At 39.8% G+C, this 19,655-nt stretch overlaps 1 long non-coding RNA gene across 1 annotated transcript in view; it reads left to right on the forward strand.

Annotated features, from left to right (window-relative positions):
* Positions 1-19,655, forward strand: part of LOC139079659 (uncharacterized) — a 30,051-nt gene that overhangs the window by 5,564 nt on the left and 4,832 nt on the right. Inside the window, exon 3 of the long non-coding RNA XR_011533463.1 lies at positions 18,313-18,429. This is a non-coding gene — a long non-coding RNA (uncharacterized lncRNA). The remainder of the gene's footprint in view (positions 1-18,312; positions 18,430-19,655) is intronic.

Consider the following 19,655-nt stretch of genomic DNA (forward strand, 5'->3'; position numbering starts at 1 on the left):
AAAACCGCAAAGAAACAGGCAGAGCTATAAGAAAGCCACATTATTTTAAAGATAGATCTAGTCCATTTTTCAGATGAGATGCTGGGACCCAGAAAAGTGAAGAGTCTTATCCAGACTCACATAGTGGCAGAGCTAAGTCTAAAACCCTAGTTCTTCTGAAATACAGTCCAGTTTTATTTGTCCTATATCTTATAGTTCAGGCTAATAGAAGAAATTTTCAGGTTAATCCATCATCCATGCCTAGCTCCAGAAAGGCCTCCCAAGACTCAATAAAGTTATGTGACTTGCCCAACGTCACACAAATTAATGACAGCAGAGGCAAAGCAAAACCAAACAAAGAACAGACGTTGAACCCAAAACTAGGAACTGAATGAAATTCACTAGCAGAGTTAAAGGTGTGCATTGAAAGCCCAGCTCAGAGTCTGCAACACACAGATTATCAATTAATATCAGTTAACTGGCTGACTAAAGCTCCTGCCTATGTATGGAGAGAAAAGCCAGAAAGGAAATAGGCATATTTAAAAAAAAAAAAAAGGAAAGAAAGAAAGAAAAAAAAAAAGGTAATTAGACAAGCCAAGTCAGCAGCAAAATTCCTCTTGAAAATGAAGATGATGGAGACGTAAGAATTTGATTTACTAAAAGGGAGAAAGATATGAGAAAAAGAGAAGAAAACAACAGAAGAAAGGGCACAGCCCAGTGACTGGACAAAATGTGTCAAGAAAGGGTGCCTAAATTTGGAGCTCTCCAAGCCATTGCAAGACATCTGGTAGGCTTCTCTATCCTCTTCTCATTGGGATAACGTTAAAAGGAATGAAGGCATGAGGAAGATGAAAAGGTCAGGGATCTTTTCTCCATTCCCATACCCAGGAGATCATTTGCTCAATTTGAATCAGGTAACAAAAAAGGAAATATCACGCTCTTATTTTCAGAAGTCATAATTTTTCCCCAATAGATAATTCTATTTTCTCAAGATGACTCTTATTAGTAATCATTGCACTATGCTATATCATCTTACATCCAAATAAACCAACTTTAAGAATGGTCACACACTGAAGAATGGTGTCATTGAACACAGGGAGGTACTTGTGATTTTGAGTAACAAAAAAGATTATTTTAGTTGTGAGAAAATCCAAAAACTGCCACAATCAATATATATAAACCAGGTAGAACATCTGTAAACCTTTAGTTAAGGTTTGTTTCATGTTCCCTGTGTTTAAAGAAAAAGTGAGTCACAGTAAGAAAAACAGGAAGTACTTAGAAAACAAAAGCTCCCAAGCAAAATAAACAAGTCATAAGAAGAGTAACCTACTAGCTTTTAGAAAGCTGCTTGGGGTCCTGACACAGGAAAATGTGTTTATGTTTACAAGGAAAAGAGCATGAAGGGGAATTATGGAACCTCTGATCAGGAGAGATTAAGCCATCAGGATCCAGCGAGGTTTCCTTGAACAGAGCTCAGAGACAAAGAAGAACCACCAAACAGCACACATTTAAAAAAAGAAAAATATCTCACAAATGATAGCCAGGCCCCACAAATCCCGATAACATGACATTCTCCTTATTAAAAACATCAGTCTTGGAAGACTCCAGGCACAGTAATTCTGAAAATGTACACAAGTAAATTAAAACCAGCCTTATGATTCTTCTTATTGTAAGTCCCTCACCCATATCCCTTTGCAAAGCTGATGTGAAATTTTAAATTAAATGGAAAAAAGTCAACATGAACATTGCTGATTTTAAACAAGAGCCCAAGTTTTCCATTTTTTCATTAGAGTGTAGTCTGAAAGTCTTTCTGCACATGAAGATGGTATGTATCTTCCTAGGAAAATTTGTTCTACAGTAAACAGAGAAAATGTAATATCCACAACCAGGATGCATGGCAAGAGTTTTATTTTATTAAATTATCTAAACCACCTTATGGCCATTTCTTCATCACTGGACACAGTCCTCTGGTTTATGGAGGTAGCACAAGATAGTGCCAAGAACTGAACAAAGAGCCAGGAGAGCCAATCTCTACAACTAAACAGTATGTGACTCACTCACTCTCCACTCCTTCATTTGTAAAACAGTGAAAAATATTGGCCTTCCCTGAATGTTATCGGAAGAATCAAAATTCCAAATGAGAGCCCATCCTGATGATCTAGTGGTTAAAGTTTGGCACGCTCCACTTTGGCAGATCAGGTTCAGTTCCTGGGCATGGATCCACACCGCTGGTCTGTCCTTAGCCATGCTGTGGTGGCGGCTCACATAGAAGAACTAGAAGGACTTACAACTAGAATATACAACTATGTACTGGGGCTTTAGGGAGAACAAAAAAGAGAGAAAAGAAGATTGGCAATTGATGTTAGCTCAGAACAAATCTTTCCCAGAAAAAAAATTCCAAATGAGGTCAAATGTCAAAGTTTAAAAAAAAACAACTGTGAAGCCGTATTTGACTGTGCCTGCTTCTGTTCCTTCCTAGAGAACACTGCCCTAGGACCCAGAGAGCCATGTAACAGTAGGGAGCTATAGAGCAAGCCCAATAATTCGTCTGCATCTTGATCCCTCATTGCAGCAACTTCACAGTTCATTGCCTTAAGCCTAGATGAGCTAAGTGATCACATGTGTGGGTGACTGCAGAGACGTTTGGAAGGCCCCAGAGAACAAAACACGCTACCCCCACACTCTAGCGAAAACTTGGAACTCCAGCTTGGTGATTTTTGTCCTTTAGCATAAGGGTTTTTGGGCACTTGCTCTATTGCAAATGCCTACAAAGGGCTAATGGTGTTTAGTTTTTACCGGTCTTGAACATCGTACTATGAGTGACTTTGTACCTGTTCCCAAGATAGTTTCGGTAAGGAATACAGGAAAAGTATAAACATGTATCACCTCATTGCCACCCCGACAATGCCTCCCTGCCTCCCCCCCAGAACACACACAGCACATACATAATGTGAACATTCTTTGACTACTACCTGGCCTGTTAGAAGGAAAATGAATCTGAAAAGTCATTAACACCCTCTAGTGATTTTAGAATAATATGTTGGAGAGATATAATATTCTCTATATGAAGAGAATGTTTATATTTTGTAAAAGAAGACCAAAAGAGGGAACAAACAGAAAGGAATTAAATACTAATGGTAGGATTTTAGACAGAGTGGCTCCTGGATGAAAGATTTGACACGTACCTCAAGTCAATCACGGTGGGTAGCTACCTACTTCCACAAGGATATTGGACTAGCAGTAGGATTTTAGCATCTCTGACTACACAACGAGTGTATTTAAGAGTAAAATTAGAATGCAAGGTTAGGTCTGCACTGGGAAATACCTTCCCCAAACTCAAGTCTTGCAGGAATCATCAGCAACAGTCTTAACTATTTTTAATGGCTAGGAGGATGCTTAAGGAAATGTCACTCTCTAGGATTACCCCAAGTTGCCTCTGCATAAATAATAACATCATTACCGACAGATTCTTGGCTCAACCTATCTTCTTTCAAACATGCAGACTAGTCAAAATGAAATACTTATTAGAGAAAGATTGGAAAGGGTGAAACTGGAAATGATCACTCAAAATAAGAAAAAATCAACCTCATTAAAAGGGAAAAAATATGGGCATTCTGAGCTAGCCAGACACCAAAAATATGTACAAATGAACAGCAAAGCAGCAATACTGTGTTGGTATATGCCTTTGAGGGCACAATAACTCAAGGAAAACCACGGAAGAAGCCAGTACCAACCCCTCAGCACATGCTCAGAAGGCTTGTAGATGCCCAACAGTCCCGGCGGGTTGACAATATTATATCAGGTGGGAACAGTTCCTCTGGCTTATGATCAGTGTATGCCCTAAAGCCTCAGGACTTGCTCGTGCTCATTATTTTTATTTTAACTCTGTTACTGCAAATGCTGTCCTCATTCATATGAATTCCTAATCTTTCTGAATCATGCTAAACTATGCCATGATTAAATTTCTAAAGTTCACTAAGTTAAAAAAAGATTTTTATTAGTTTAAAATTTTTCTTTTTTATTGTATCAAATGCCTTAGTCCTTAATTATTAGAAAATAGAAATGTGTCCAATTATCCTTTTCCTTAACATTTATTATTTCATAGCTCTTATCAGATTTCTACTTTTTTTCCCCCAACTAAAAAGTCCTAGTCATTCACCTCTGGGTTCTATCTTGCTACACTGCTGTAATTATTTCAGCTGATGTTGTCTAAATTATTTCTTATCTAGCTCAGTCATTTTTGAGATGAAGAAGATAAAGTGGAACAGGCCATTCAAAATTAGGATGTGCACTTTATAAAAATGAACAGAAATTTATCACAATATTGTCTACAACCCTTTTCACCAGGATAGCTTCTTATTTACTTATTTGATTACCACTGCTCTTTAAAATGTATTCCTTGAACGATTTGTAATGATGCCTACGTGCTTTTCCAAGGGAGTTAGAACTAATTCAGTGCCCAGAAGCATATTATTTAAATTATTTCTTTCTGAGATGCATTAGAATCATAGACTCTCAAGGTAAATTTCCATCTGTGGTGTGTTCATCTACTTGGTTATGTAAAATGTCTAGGTGCTTCTAGATTTCCATGATTGTGGGTTTTGAATAATCCACTAGTCCTTACCATCTGCGCCAGATAATTATGATGAGAGGGAAGCCCGTAACTTCCTCTGAGGAAAACTGTCCTTTCCATCTCCTCCACTGGTAAAGCCTACTTAGGCAGCCATGTTTTGGACACATGATTCTGCTCTCCTGAGCTAGGGATAATTAGCGCAAAGGCAAGCGCCAACCTGGAGGCAGCCAATCCTTAGGCTCACCTGCAGTTTTACAAGGTGATTTGGCGTAAAAGCTCTAACCAAACAGGGATGAGCTGGGGCAATCAAATTCTCACTGTTGAGAATTTGAATTAGGAAATACAAAAAGAACAAAGCAATGGATAGTAGGAACTGAAGTTGAAAATTTGTGTGGAAAGAGAGAGAGAGACCGTTGGGTACAGAAGGGGCAAAAAAGGTGTAACAAGTTATGAGAAGGTCAAAATGATGAGGAGGAAAAAATTATAGATGAGTAGCAGCTATAACATAGAGAAATGATAGAGTAGAAAATGAAGAGATTTCTCTTTACTGGTAATTAGACAGAGAGAAGCGGACACATGGAGAGATGTTGAGTCATGCTGCTGACTAAGCAGCAGAGCGATGAGCCGTGAACCCCTGCTGCTGAGGATTCTAGAGCCGCCTTGGATTCAAAATGGCCATTGAGTTCCAGTCTCCATGGCTCCCATTAATGGGTTTCCATGAGATTCTATCTTGAGTAGGTATTTATACAATAACTCCATTACTTTAGCTGGCTTGAGTGAGTCTCTGATCCTAGAAACCCCAAGAGCCTAACCATAGTGCTCACTCTGATCTATTTTTTAGCTCAAGTCACATTTCATTACAAGTAACTTTTTCTAAATTATGTCACCTGTCTTTGCCTTGTGCTTCCCCTCTGAACTCTCATAATGTATTGCATGTACCTCTATGATGATATCTACATCATTTCACATTGCTACATAGTCCCCCTCTCTAGACAGTGAGCATCTATAGGAGGCAAAGCCTGCCTTGTTACAGTGCTGGAATATAGTTGTCACTTGATAAATACCTGCAAACTAAATGAGTAAAGGAATGATTCTATAATCTATACATTAATATACATTCTCTCCTCCAGATTATTAATGGATATATTAAACTAAGAAGTGAGCGTTGGAAACATAAACAATCCAATTTAAAAATGGGCAAAAACTTGAATAGATACTTCATAAATGAGAGTATCCAAATGGCCAATAAGCAAATGAAAAGGTGCTTAATATCAGTAGTGATCAAGGAAATGCAAATTAAAACCACAACACAATGATCAAAATAGATAAAAATTAAAAAGACTAACATCAAACGTTTCCAAGGACATGGAGCAACTGGAATTTTCATGCATTGCTGTTGACAGTGTAAGGTGGCACAATAGCAGGTTAAAAGTATACATACATACATACACACATTTATTAATCATGGCATATTCATGCTATGGAACATTGTAAAGCAATAAAAAAAAAAATGAACTACAGATATATGCAACACCATGGATGAGTCTCACAAATATCACATGAGCAAAAGGAGCCAGGCACAGTAGACTACATACTATATTATTCCTTTTAAATAAAGTTAAAGAACGGGCAAAACGAATGTATGATGATAGATATCAAAATCGTGGTAACCTCAGAGTGGGGATAGCTCCTGAAAGGGAATTCTGGAGTGCTGGAAATGTTCTGTAACTTGATCCAAGTGGTCATTACACAGAAGTATAAAATGTAAAAACTCATTGACCTACATATAAGATTTGAGCACTACACTGTATGTATGTCATACCCCAATAATAAAGGGGGAAATGTGAACATTAAGAAGCAGAAAATGTACTCTTTCCTAGGAAAAGTACTCTGCTGGTATGCTTTGTAGATTACTACATACATTAATGTTTAAACCTCATAGAGCATATTTTGCTCAAGAACAGCACCAGTCCTTATAGCCAATAGCATGGTATATTGGAAAGATTTGGGGTTAGAAGACCTGGATTCCCCTACCTGTGTAAACTTGATTACGCTGATGATTCTGAACTTCAGTTTTCTTCGCTCTTACTCCCCTGCTCTAATGAGAGGAGATAATAAACAGTAAGATACATAGAGTGCTAAAGAAAAAGAAATCACAAAAGTACAATGGGGCAGCTGGCCCAGTGGTGCAGTAGTTAAGTGTGCTCCTTCCGCTTCGGCGGCTTGGGGTTCGCCGGTTCGGATCCTGGGTGCGGACATGGCATCACTTGGCAAGCCATGCTGTGGTAAGCGTCCCACATATAAAGTAGAGGAAGAGGGGCACGGATGTTAGCTCAGTGCCAGTCTTCCTCAGCAAAAAGAGGAGGATTGGCAGCAGTTAGCTCAGAGCTCATCTTCCTCAAAAAACAAAACAAAAAAAAAGAAAGGGCAATGGGGAGGGCAGGAGCAAGAGGGAATTGTGATTTTAAATAGACTAGTCAGGGAAGTGCTCACTAATAAAGTGACAGTTGAGCAGGAGTGAGCGAAGCAGGCAGTTGGAAGAAGAGAGTCCCAGATGGAAAAACAGCAAGTGCCGAGACTCTGAGGCAGGAATGTGTGTGGCATGTTTGAGAAGTCTAGAGTGCCTGGAGCAGATTGAGTTGAGGGATAACATGGCAGGAGATGAGATGAGAAAGGTGGAGCATGGGAATAGATAACTTAGGGTCTTATAGACCAAAGTAAGGACTTTTACTTACATGAGAAGCCTTTGGAAGGTTTTAATAAACCTCTAACATGATTTGGCTTAGAATTTTACAGATCTTTAGGCAGCCATTCTGGCTGCTTCATTAAGATTTTACTGTAGGGGGAGCGAGGGTGGAAGAAGGAAGATCAATGAGGAGGCTATTACAATAATCCAGGTAAAAGATGATGGTGCTTTGGACCAAAGTAGTAACTGTAGAGGCAGAGAGAAGTGGTCAAATTCTGGATATATTTTAAAGTTGGAGGCTTCAGAATGGGCCGACAGATTGGGTGTGGGGTATGAGAAAGAGAGGAGTCAAGCATAACTCCAAGGTTTTTGGCCTGAGCAACTGGAAGGATGGAATTTCCACTTACTGAGATGAAGAAAAGTGTGAAAGAAACACTTCTGGGAGAGAAAATTAGAACTTCACTCTGGACGTGACAAGTTCGAGATGCCTATTAGAAATCCAAGTGGAGATACTCAGTGGGCAGTTGGATATTAGAGGTTGGAGTTTAGGAGAATGATCAGAGATAAAAATAAAAATTTGAGAATTGTCAGTATATATAGTATATATCTATTATACAACATATATAGTACATATAAAGAGAGAGTATATGGTATAATATATACAATATTATTTATATATATATATATAATAGAGTATATGGTATAATATATAGATGTAGTATTTATATTTAAAGTTTTTTAAATGAAGACACTGGATGAGATCACCCAAGAATGAAGATAGATAGCTAGAGAAGAGATTACATAAAATGATACATATCAAATTTGAACACAGTTAAGATTACATAAAATGTAATCTTTAATCTTTAATTAATCTTTGAACACAAAGATTACATAAAATGATACATATCAAATTTGAACACAGTTAAGATTACATAAAATGTAATCTTTAATCTTTAATTAATCTTTGAACACAAAGATTACATAAAATGATACATATCAAATTTGAACACAGTTAAGTGTAGACTTCTGGGCATTTGACATATCTCCTAACTCCCTTTTAAAAATCAGGAAATGTAGGGACTGGCCCCGTGGCCGAGTGGTTAAGTTCGCGCACTCCGCTGCAGGCGGCCCAGTGTTTCGTTGGTTCGAATCCTGGGCGCAGACATGGCACTGCTCATCAAGCCACGCTGAGGCGGCGTCCCGCATGCCACAACTGGAAGGACCCACAACAAAGAATATACAACTATGTACCGGGGGACTTTGGGGAGAAAAAGGAAAAAATAAAATCTTAAAAAAAAAAAAAAATCAGGAAATGTAGGGCCAGCCCCAGTGGCCTAGTGGTTAAGTTCGGTGCACTCGGCTTTGGCAGCCCAGGTTCGGTTCCCAGGTGTGGACATACACCACTTGTCTATTAGTAGCCATGCTGTGACAGCAGCTTACATACAAAAAATAGAGGAAGATTGGCAACAGATGTTAGCTCAGGGCAACTCTTCCTCGGCAATAAATAAATAAATAAATAAATAAAATTATATAAAAAACAGATCAGGAAATGTAACCTGACTGGTCAGATTCTAGATCAGAGATTGGGTACTTATACTAGTGTTCAGGATCACTGGAGTAAAAACTTGCATACATGGATGTGGCAGTCATTCCTCTTTCTGCTTTCTCTAATCAAGTAGCTAGAGCAATAACAGGAGGGTCCATTTCCCCACGAGAAGGAAGGAGAGAGAAGTCATCGTCTCTCTCTCCTCTTTGATCAAGTGTGCTTGCATTCTCTCGTCATTTTGCATCTCAGTTGCCATGAAGTGGCTGTCAGATTTAGATCTGGGCTTAGGGAGAAAAGAGAGATTTCCCTCTCTACCTCCCGTCCCACCTTGTCTCCGAGCCCAGTAAGCCAGTTCATTTTACCAGCAGGTTCTGCATTGAAGTTTGGGGCACAAACGAAGATAATAATAAGGTGGTACTTTGATTTCCTCCTTTCCATTAGTCCTTGGACGTATGTCTATCCCACATAGAGAACCTTAATAGGAGGGATGGCTGTAGGTTGAGGTAGGATTTTGGCATTCCTGGATCCCAGGCCATAATACCATCAAACTAGTATTAACTCCTATCAGTAGGCACTTAATGCACATGCATTCTTTTCCTTTAACATTCTAACAATTACTATTACACAGACGCTGACCCAGAAATAAAAGGCAAGCCTTGTTAACAAATAGAAGACTTGCTATTCCTTTAGTTCTTCATTGTTAGACCAGCCCTATTCCCAACTTGCCTCCAGGGTCAGACACCAGAGACAACAGGGAAAGAGAAGAGTGACAGGCACAGGTGAAGAAATTACAGGAAAAGTAGGGAAATGAATATATGCAGGTCTGCCAACTGTCTGATAAGTATCTCTAGTTACTTATGCTTACGAATGTGACCAGATCTAGAAAAAAGAGGTGCAAGAATCAACGGAGAAGGGTATAAGGAAGGCTCTGAGGCACCCTTTTAGGAGAGTCTTCCATTGAGAGCCATGATGGTGTGGACATTGGCTGGGAGCAGAGAGAGAGTAGCTGCCGCAGCTCCTGCCAGCTACTTCCAGCATGCTTACCATGCTGCCTCCTCTGACAGATTTCTTGCTGCCTTCTGAGATTGTCTCACCAAGCACTGAACTGTCCTAATTCTGTGCAGGAAGGATACCCTGAGGTCCTCACCATGGTGCCCAGCATTGCTGCAGGGCTACCCGGGCCATCCTCAGACCTGGTTCAATTATCTGTTGTTCTCTAGTCACTCAGTTTTCATCCACAACGGGTTACCAGAAAAGGAGAAAGCAAAATATTTTGATGTGATTTATTAACATGTCCTGTATGTGGAGCCATTCCAATAGCCCTCAATCATGGAATATACTCATCAGCTAGGTAGCCCCCAGGCCTCAAGCTTTTGGTCTGAATCTCCCTGCCCATAGACTCAGTCCTGCCCCAGATGCCAGGTAGAAAGTACTTGAGAAGCTTCAGTCTGTCAGCCTAAGAAAGTTACTTAAGTTGATTTGAAAAGCAGTCTGCCAACAATGGTTGCTGGGCTCCCACATTTAGGTGACCCTAAATGCCACCCATGCTGCCATGCTGAGACGAGACCTAACTAACCTAACCAGCTTATCTCAAGATGTGGTGATTTGATGGATGGGATAACTGCAATGTCCAATTAACTTACAGGATATTTGTATTTCAAATTCACTTCCAATGTCATGTATAGTTGAACTTGCCGAGACCCTACCTCCCAACCTGAAACCCCAAAATTCCAACACCTAAGGTAGATTCCATCAATGTAACTACCTAGGATCTGTGGCAAAGATTTTTCTGTCAAAGACAACTGACATATTTGCTCTTGAGCTTAGATTTAAATGTACATCCCAGGCAGCATTGTGAGTGTTCCTTTCCACCTATGCCTCCCTATGATAAATCTAACCACTCTTGATAAGTTCATAGTCTTCCAAGGTGCTCCTTGTCTCATCTTTACTATTCGTGAATTAATAACAATAATAATAATTTAAGACAGTCTTTGTCTAACTTTTCTTGTTTTAAAAGACAAAAAAAAAAAAAACACTGCTAATATGCCAAAATAAGAAATAATGAAGAAAAGTTTTTCTTTTATTGTGAAAAGATGTGAATGTTTTCAATGTTGGCTAAAATGTCAAATATATTAATCTTAGGTTTTAAAGAGCTGGATGGAGATGGTTCCTTGCCTTTTCTCTAAAAATTTTTTTTAAAAAAGCAATTTACTTGTGAAATAGATTTTGTGTTGACTTATATTCATGAATTTTTAAAAAATCAAAATTTAGCATGGAAACTCCTATATGACCAAAAGATATCTTGTGATTAGAAAGAACATTGCAATTATTTGAACTTTGAATTTTACATAGGTGAATATTCAGTCATTCCAGGGTCCTTTGAAATACATTCTATTTAGATTTCTATCTTCTGATATGTTAGCTAAAATCATCTTTGACAAAAATGCCTAGCACAGATAGCATTCTTTAAATGCAATTTAAGTTTATGTATTTGAAGAGCATTAATAAACACAGTGTGTTTGTCAGAGATTCTTTAGTTTTGCTACTTACTGTCAGCTCTTTGCATGTTGGTCAAACCTGTAGGGATGGGCATTAGACATAATTTAGAAAGAATTTTTAAGACTGTCCAGCTGACTGATGGTCCACTTTGGCGTCAATATCTAAAAATCTTTGCTTCTTGGTCAACACAGAGAACATTTTCCCGCCATGTAGGAGCTGTGTCAGGATTTGGCTAAATAACGTTTTAGATCAAATTCAGCAAACAATAAGAATCTTTTTGTTATGCTAAAAATAGAAATATCCAGAATTTATCCAATAAATTTCATAAAAATCTCCAGACGTGAACTTGACTTCAGAAGATAGTCTGTTCCTAATTCTAAGGGATTTGATTTGTTTTACTTGTTTGACTGTAGAAACAAATTTCCTCTGGCGATCCGGGTTGATATTTTCTTAAACTATTTTTTCTTAATTTTTCCTGTGAAGGGAAAACTATTTTAATTGACATTTATCGCAAGACAGGATAAGAATCATTTCAGTTCTAAAATTTTGGAAGAAACATTTCCCATCTGTTTCAATAACCCAACAGGCTAAATACATTGCCAAGAATAATTTGTCACAAACAGGAAGACCGTGTTTTAGAGGAAAACTCTTAATGCTTTGTCTTACATCACATACTGATTGATGAGCAATATATAGAAAACTTATGATACTAAGTTATGCCATGGATTCATTCCATGAATTAAATTCCAAAAGGAATCACAGAATACTGGTTAATAATTTACAGTGCTTTAAAAACAGAGGATGGAACCTCCTGGTTAGTTCAAATCATATCAGAGAAGTTGCATATATTAGCCATATCCTGCTTTTAAGGTGTAGGCCACTGGAGTGTGAATGACTCAGCCTAACCAGGAGGAGAGAAAATGCCAGCAAGCATGTTTGCAAAACCATCACCACCCTCTATGATTTCAGCATCGCAGGTGGGCAGTAGAGAGCGATAGTGAAGAGCCAGGCTCTGACGCTCGACTGCCTGTGTTTGAATCTCAGCTTGAGCACTCACTCGCTTGGCAAATTACGTAAATTTTTGGTGCCTTGTATTCCTCATCTGTAAAATGGTTATATTAATAATAGTAACTATCTCATAGAGTTTGTTAAGAATTAAATTAGCTAACACATTTAAAACTCAACGAATGTTAGCTATCAATCTCATTAACATTATTACTATTATTGTTAACATTGTTAGTGTACTTGTTTGGGTGTTAACAGTTTTCTGGTCTTCCAGATCCCCAAGAAAAGTAAACTCTCCCTGGGAAAGGTCACTCCTTGAGCTTTAATTATCAGTCTGGTTCTCAACTCTGGCTGCACATTAGAATCACCTGAAAGGCTTAAGAAAAAAAAAGAAAAGCCATACCCAGTATCCACCAGGAAGAGATTCTAAATAAACAGGTCTTGGATAGGGCCCAAGCACCCATATTTTTTGAAGTTTCCCAGGAGTTTCCTAATGTATAGCCAGGGTTGAGAACTGCTGACTGCTGGATCTTAGCAAGGACAGCTGAAAGTCAGCTGGGAGCAAACCCAGGAATAAACACACTAGTACCGGAAAGGCCAATAGGAGGGAAGTGCTGAAGACCAGGAGAGTAAGAGAAAGCGAGGTGGGCTGACCTCTCAGTTTTGCTCAGGAAGAGCCATGCTAGTCATCCTGGGCTAAAGTGCTGCCATCTTAGGGCTCATTCTAGCTTAATTATTACTTGACGTGGCCCTACGGTTAGGCTTGGCAATCAAGTCTCCTGGTGACCTCTGCCTTCTCCTTTGCCTCCAACCAAGCATCTTACATTTACCTTTTGGTGCCCCCATTTAAAAAGCATCAGGGGGTCAGCCTGGTGGCATAGTGGTGAAGTCCTCATGCTGTGCTTTTGCAGCCTGGGGTTCACAGGTTCAGATCCTGGGTGGGGACATATATACCACTGATCAAGTCATGCTGTGGCAGTGTCCCACGTACAAAGTAGAGGAAGATTAGCACAGATGTCAGCTCAGGGACAATCTTCGTCAAGCAAAAAGAGGAAGACTGGCAACAGATGTTAGCTCAGGGCCAATCTTCCTCACCAAAAAAAAAAAAAAGCATCAGAACCCTTCTTTGGATATTCAGTTTGTAAATTCAAATAGGATCCCCATTCTTTAGTAATAACTTATACCTCAGACAGATGGAGTGTAGTTACTGTGATGAATGGTTTCAGCTCAAAGGACTCTTAACCACTAAATAGATGTGTTTGTTCTTTTGAAGGAATAAGAGGCTCTAAACCGTGAGGATGAACTAGGTTGTTGTTCATGCTTTGTAAGAACTTCAAAAGCTCACTTTACTCTTAACTAAAAAGAGAGGGGGAGGAGGGTGATAAGCATAATACCCACATTCAAAGAGTCAGAGAAATGGGCCATGTGCAAGAAGCTGAAAAAAGTCTTACATTTCTGATGCCTTGAAAAACCTGAAATTCTGAGTGATCTTATCCTTTCATTTCTGTCTTGACTCCACACGTTCATTATAGAAAAATTTCAAAAAGTAGTGAAAAGCAAAAAGGAAGTTAAAAGGACTCATAATTCCCATGCTTTTTTCTTTCCTTTATTTTTAGTGATAGAGTGAAAGATGAAAGTCTACCTACCTCCATCTCTCCAAAGGCAAACTCTTCCCAAAATCCTTTATATTTACGCATTTCATAGATAACATCTTAGCATTATCTTATGTTCCAGCTGCTGTGCTAAGCACTTTATGGGAATTATCTCATTTAATCCCTCCGATAACACTCAGAGGTAGAGCCTATTAATATCTTCCTCCCCCAACCTCCATTTTAGAGGTGAGTAAATTCACCTTCATTTATTCATTCACTCAGCAAACATTTATTGAGTCCCTGCTATGTGCCAAGCACTGTGCTTAGGTATGGGAGGTATACGAGTGAATCAGCCAGACATATCCGTAATCCACCCCTTGCCTCCTCTACCGCTATCATCTGAGCCTAAACCACCATCCTCTCTCACGTGGGTTATTGTAATAGCTTCGAGCTGGCTGTCCTGCAGTGTGCTCTGAACACAGTGATTATGTCACTCCTCTGCTCAAACACCTTTTGTGGCTCTCCATGTTGCTCAGAATAAAAACTGGAGCCCTTACAGTGGTCACCAAGACCCCACATGATCCGGGCCTTCACACTATCACCTTAGCTCGTGCCGCTCTCCCCCTTGGCTTCTGTTCCAATTGCACTGGCTTCCTGGCTGTTCCCTGACCATGCCAGGCATGCTCCCTTCTCAGGGTCGTGAGGGGTTGCTCTCCCAGTACCCCCCAGTCTGGGATGTCCTTACCCCAGACACCCACACGGTTCACTTCCACATTCACCTGAAGACTTTGCTCAAATGTCAACTTTTCAATGAAGACTTCAGTGACCACCCCATCAATAACTGTAATATCTGCCTCACCCCACGCTTCTCCACTTCATTTTCACTTTACATATTCACCGTACAATTTATTTTTGTTTATTTTCTTTCTTTAGAATGTAAGCTTTATGAAGGTAGGCATTTTTTTCCTGTTTCAGTCACTGCTGTATGGAGAATGGCTAGTCTGCTCTTTCTAACATTCATTTATTTAACAAACACTTAGTGCTTAATATGTACCAGGCACTGTTCTAACAAAACCAACTCATTAATATTCTTCTACAAACCTCAGCTCATTGAATATTCACAATCACTGTAGGAGGTAGGCGTTATTACTATCCCTATTTTAAAGATGAGGAATCGGAGGCCCAGAAAGGTTAGTTTAACTTGCCCAAGGTCACACAGAGAGTAGTGGCAGGGCCAGGATTTGAATCCAGACTGGTCCAGGGGCTAAGCTGTTACCCACTCTACTCTGCTGACTCATCTTCAAATCCACGCTGTCTAGTAAACACCAATGTCATCCAGGATTTTGAGACGCGGACTGTTCTCATTGCTACAGTGACCATGTTCTCTGAGCCCAAAGCATGAATTTACAAGTTCATCTATTAAAACTAAAGGATAATTAGGGAGCAAATGAAAATACAGATAGCATCTTTACTGCAGCTTCTCTGAAGAGTACCTTAAATGAAATACTCACAGATTATTACTATTTCTTATACTTACAGGTAAGGTTTACAAGATCTAAGGGATTTCCTCTTTCATCAATACCTGATTTTGTTTTTTGAAGGTATGCTTTTTTTTTTTTTGGTGAGGAAGATTGGCCCTGAGCTAACATCTGTTGCCAATCTTCCTTTTTTTTTTTTCTCCCCAAAGCCCCAGTACATAGTTGTATATCCTAGTTGTAAGTCATTCTAGTTCTTCTATATGGGATGCCACCACAGCATGATGAGCAGTGTGTAGGTCCGTGCCCAGAATCCAAACTGGCGAACCCCAGGCTGCCAAAGCAGAGTGCACAAGCTTAACCACTCAGCCGCAGGGCCAGCCCCAACACCTCTTATTTCTGAAGCAAAGAAAACCCAGGTTCGGAACTGTAAATGCTTATGCTTTGTGTCCAGCATAAAAAGTATAGCATTAGGGCTCAGTAGTTGACTTGGCAATGAAGTTGAAAGCACTGTTTAACGATATGGGGCAGGAACAGAGGATTAAGTTTAATGCCCTAGAACTGAATGAAGGGTTTCAATGATGGCACAGATTGTTCTGAGAACTTGCTGTTTAAACATACACTGTGCAAGAGACACAGATTGGATCATATTTTGCTTCTAATATTTTAAGATAAGCCAAGACTAAGGAGCATATAAACCAGGTTTAGAGCCATCACCTCTGAAGTGTTTTAGCTCTGGTATCTTTCTTTGGTTGATATTTCTCTTCTTTATAGAGGACTTTCAGTTGCTGATTGTGATAGGAATACATTTAAGAAATATACTGTAAGTTGGTAGTACAAGACAAATCGGATATTCTGCTTTTCTTCCAAATTTTTATTTGGTATAGAAACCATATTAACGTATGTAAGAGGAAACTTTTTAAATTAAAAAAAAATCATCCACAACTATACTATCAAAGCACAATAGTTCTTGTCATTTTTCTCTGTATCTGTCTAGTCTTTGTCTACAGGCTCACTCTTAAAAAAAATAATGAATTTCTGTTTAAAGGAAGAATTCGGTCACTCATATAATTGAGTTAAGTTACTGCCGCATTCTTTCGAGGAACCCCTCCAAAGAGAGAATACTTGATATGCTGAAATCACAGAACGGTAGAGCTGGAAGGGACCTCTGAGATTATCTAGTTCAACCCCTGCATTTTAGCGGTGGCTGTATTGTCAGTATTGTCACTCTTAGCAGTTAGGTATAACGGCTGCTGTCATTCATTCAACATCAAAAATATGTGCTGCTTGCCATTACTTCTAGTTGTCCTGGCAATTATGCAAAGAAGGAATGAGTAGAAATGATCTGGGATTGAGTCCTATAACACGGGGACAACAATAGCGCCAGTCTCTTAGAATTACTTGACATAACGTATGTTACTCACTTGGCATGGCACCTAGCTATTTTTTATTATCATTATCCACTTTTCAGATGAGGAAACCGAGCCTCAGAAAGGTTAAATAACCTGGTCACTTGCTTTGTGTGCTTGTTTCTCACACAGCCACCTGAGCTGGTGCCTGTGATGATGTTGCATAAGTATACTCAGTGGACCGCATGCTTCAAAATCGCCTAGGATGCAATTTCCTGAGCCCTTCCCCAAACTGACTCAATCAGACACTCTGGAAGTGGAGAACAGGAACACACTTTTTAGAAGCTCACTAGGTGCCTCTGTGCACTAAAATTCAGAAGCACTGACTCAGCTTTTCAAACTCACCAGCCAAGTTCCTGGGCTATGGCCCAAGTTCCCCCTCTGTGAAATGGGAATAACATGACTGCTCCTCAAACAAGTTGGGCAGATTAAAACAGTATATTGTATTTGAAAGTACTTTGTAAACTGTAAATCATGATCATTTCTCTCCGTCTCAGTCAGATCCTTGCCCAATAGGGAAGGAAGGACAGTGTCCAACGTCTCCAAATGAATGACACCATTTCAAACACAGTTCATGCTAGGCCTAATCAGAGAGCCAAGAGAATTGTACTTCATTTGTTTTCTCTCATTATTTAACTCGAGCTCTAAATATATAGACGCTGTTCTGAATTTTTGATGTCATCTTTTCCATCCTCCACTGTCATGGTCTTCCCAGACAAAATTGGACACTGCCACAATTGGTGTTAAATACCATTCTTCACTAGGTTCTTTCCTTGGCTGTTCCAATAGAATTGCAGTTCCATTTGTCTGTGGGTGATGAGAAAGCCTGTAGTTTGCTTTGTACTCCATGTTTTACATCCTGAGCTATTAAAGTGTGTCTGACATTTTCTTTTCCAGGTATATGATTATGAGTTAAATCAGCACATCATCAAACCAGCCCACTTGGCTAATCTCCCTCTTAATAGAGTAGCTTTTAGAGAAGGGAATATGAGCAGCATGCAAAGAAAAAAGAAAAGCCCAGAAGCAATAAGAGTAAGGAATACGGTGTGAGCCGTGGGAAGGACTAGACGAAAGTAGCAGTAAGGATGTGCCCCAATGAGAAACAGCATGAGTTGTTTTCTTCCTACTCTCTCCCACGAAGCTAGCCTCTCCATGGAAACCCCTTATAAAGAGAATGGAAAAATTTTAGCTGGAAGAATGTGGGTTTTCATCTGCCTCAGGAAAATGTCCAGGCCATCTAGGCTCTGGTGTCTGCTTTCCTGCAGTCCTGCTAAGGCCGACATACTATAAAGCCAGTGGAGATGTGCTGTTTTCTGTCTGAGTTGTTCCTACTTTGCTCCATTCTTGTGAGTCTTGTTGGAGCTACCTTTCCTAGTTCTGAATTCCCTGACTCAAAGGCCAGGTTTGGACATGTAGCCCAGCCCTAGCCAATAAATGTTCTGCCCTGGGATTCTTTTTAAAATCTGAAGCTAGAAGAGAAGACTTGCATTTCAGGTCACAGAGCTGCAAAGATGAGACTTAAGAGATATTGCTGGTTATCATCACCAGATGGAGAGAAAGCCTGTTTGCAGAAAGAGAGAATAAAGCCTTGCAGAATTCAGGACAATGGGGAGTGAGAGAAGAGACCCTACTTCCTGGTCCCTGCAGTTAACCAGTACCCTTCTGGTAAGTTCTCTTATGTCTTAAACTGGTCTGAATTAGCTTTCAGTCACTTGCAAACCAAAGAATCTCTCTAAACACTACTGTGCCTTGCCCCACTTCCCTCCCATCTCCTCACACTGCACCTGCATACACAGCACTCCTCATTTCCAGACTCCACGTCTACAGTAATTCATCTCTACACATTCTTCATCTCAATGAACCATCCTGTTGGGAAATAGCATGAAAACGCTAGTAAACTAATCCCCTTGAGGTAGTTCATGACTATTCCTGGCTTAATGTCCTACTTTTCCCAGGATATCATGCATCTTAAACTACTAATAGCAACAACAATAGTTACTATTTATTGAGTGGCAGGTATTATGCTAAGCACACACATGCATTAACTTATTTAATACTTAAAACACCCCTAACATCTCTATTTTATATGTAAGGAAACTGAGATGTGCGGGAGGGAGGAAGGAGGCTCTTCACCCAGAGAAATAATCTCCAACAGTATAATTTTAGGAACTGTAGCTGGGGGTTATCGGCCTACCTACCCTTAAACCCATGTCACTAACCATATTGAATAGCTCCCCATGCATAACCAGTCAGGGGTACAGGGTGAGAAGGGCAGGGCAGGGAGCCCCATATTTTTCTTTTTATTTGGACACTTGATAGCTAAGAGAGGCCAGAGTTCAGCTTTTGCCAGACAGAAAGGAAGGTCATGTACTATCTGCTCAAACTGAGCAAGGAGCAGGCTGGAAGCCAAGGAACCACAGCCAAAAGAGACTGGGGCAAGAGGATATTCATCATTGACTTTCGTCCACACAGTAACACGTGGTTGAATAACTCCCTAGAGGAAGGGGATCAATGGCATTGGGAATGTGGTTCTGAAAGATGAGCAAGTGTTTTCTAGCCAAACCCCTTGCAAGACTGAACCTTGCCAAGCTTAGGAAGAGAACAAGCTCTATCCCAAACTTTTTCTCCCCTATTCCTCCCTCCCTCCCACCTTCTCTTTCTTCCTTCCCCTTTTCTGTCCTGAGACAGAAAGGCAGCCTGCCTTGCCTTTCTTTAATAGATATTTACTGAGCCTCTACCACATGTTAAGACGAGATTCCCGCCCTTGGAGAGGTAATAATTCACAGGAAAAGCAGGCAAGAAAACTAGCAATAACATAGAGTAGCGAATGTCTGGTGACATAGTAGAAGGAGCAGAGGTTTAGGAACAACAGATTTAGCTCAGAATCATGA

The sequence above is a fragment of the Equus przewalskii genome, chromosome 1 (assembly GCF_037783145.1).
Source record: "Equus przewalskii isolate Varuska chromosome 1, EquPr2, whole genome shotgun sequence".
Taxonomy (NCBI): Eukaryota; Metazoa; Chordata; class Mammalia; order Perissodactyla; family Equidae; genus Equus; species Equus przewalskii.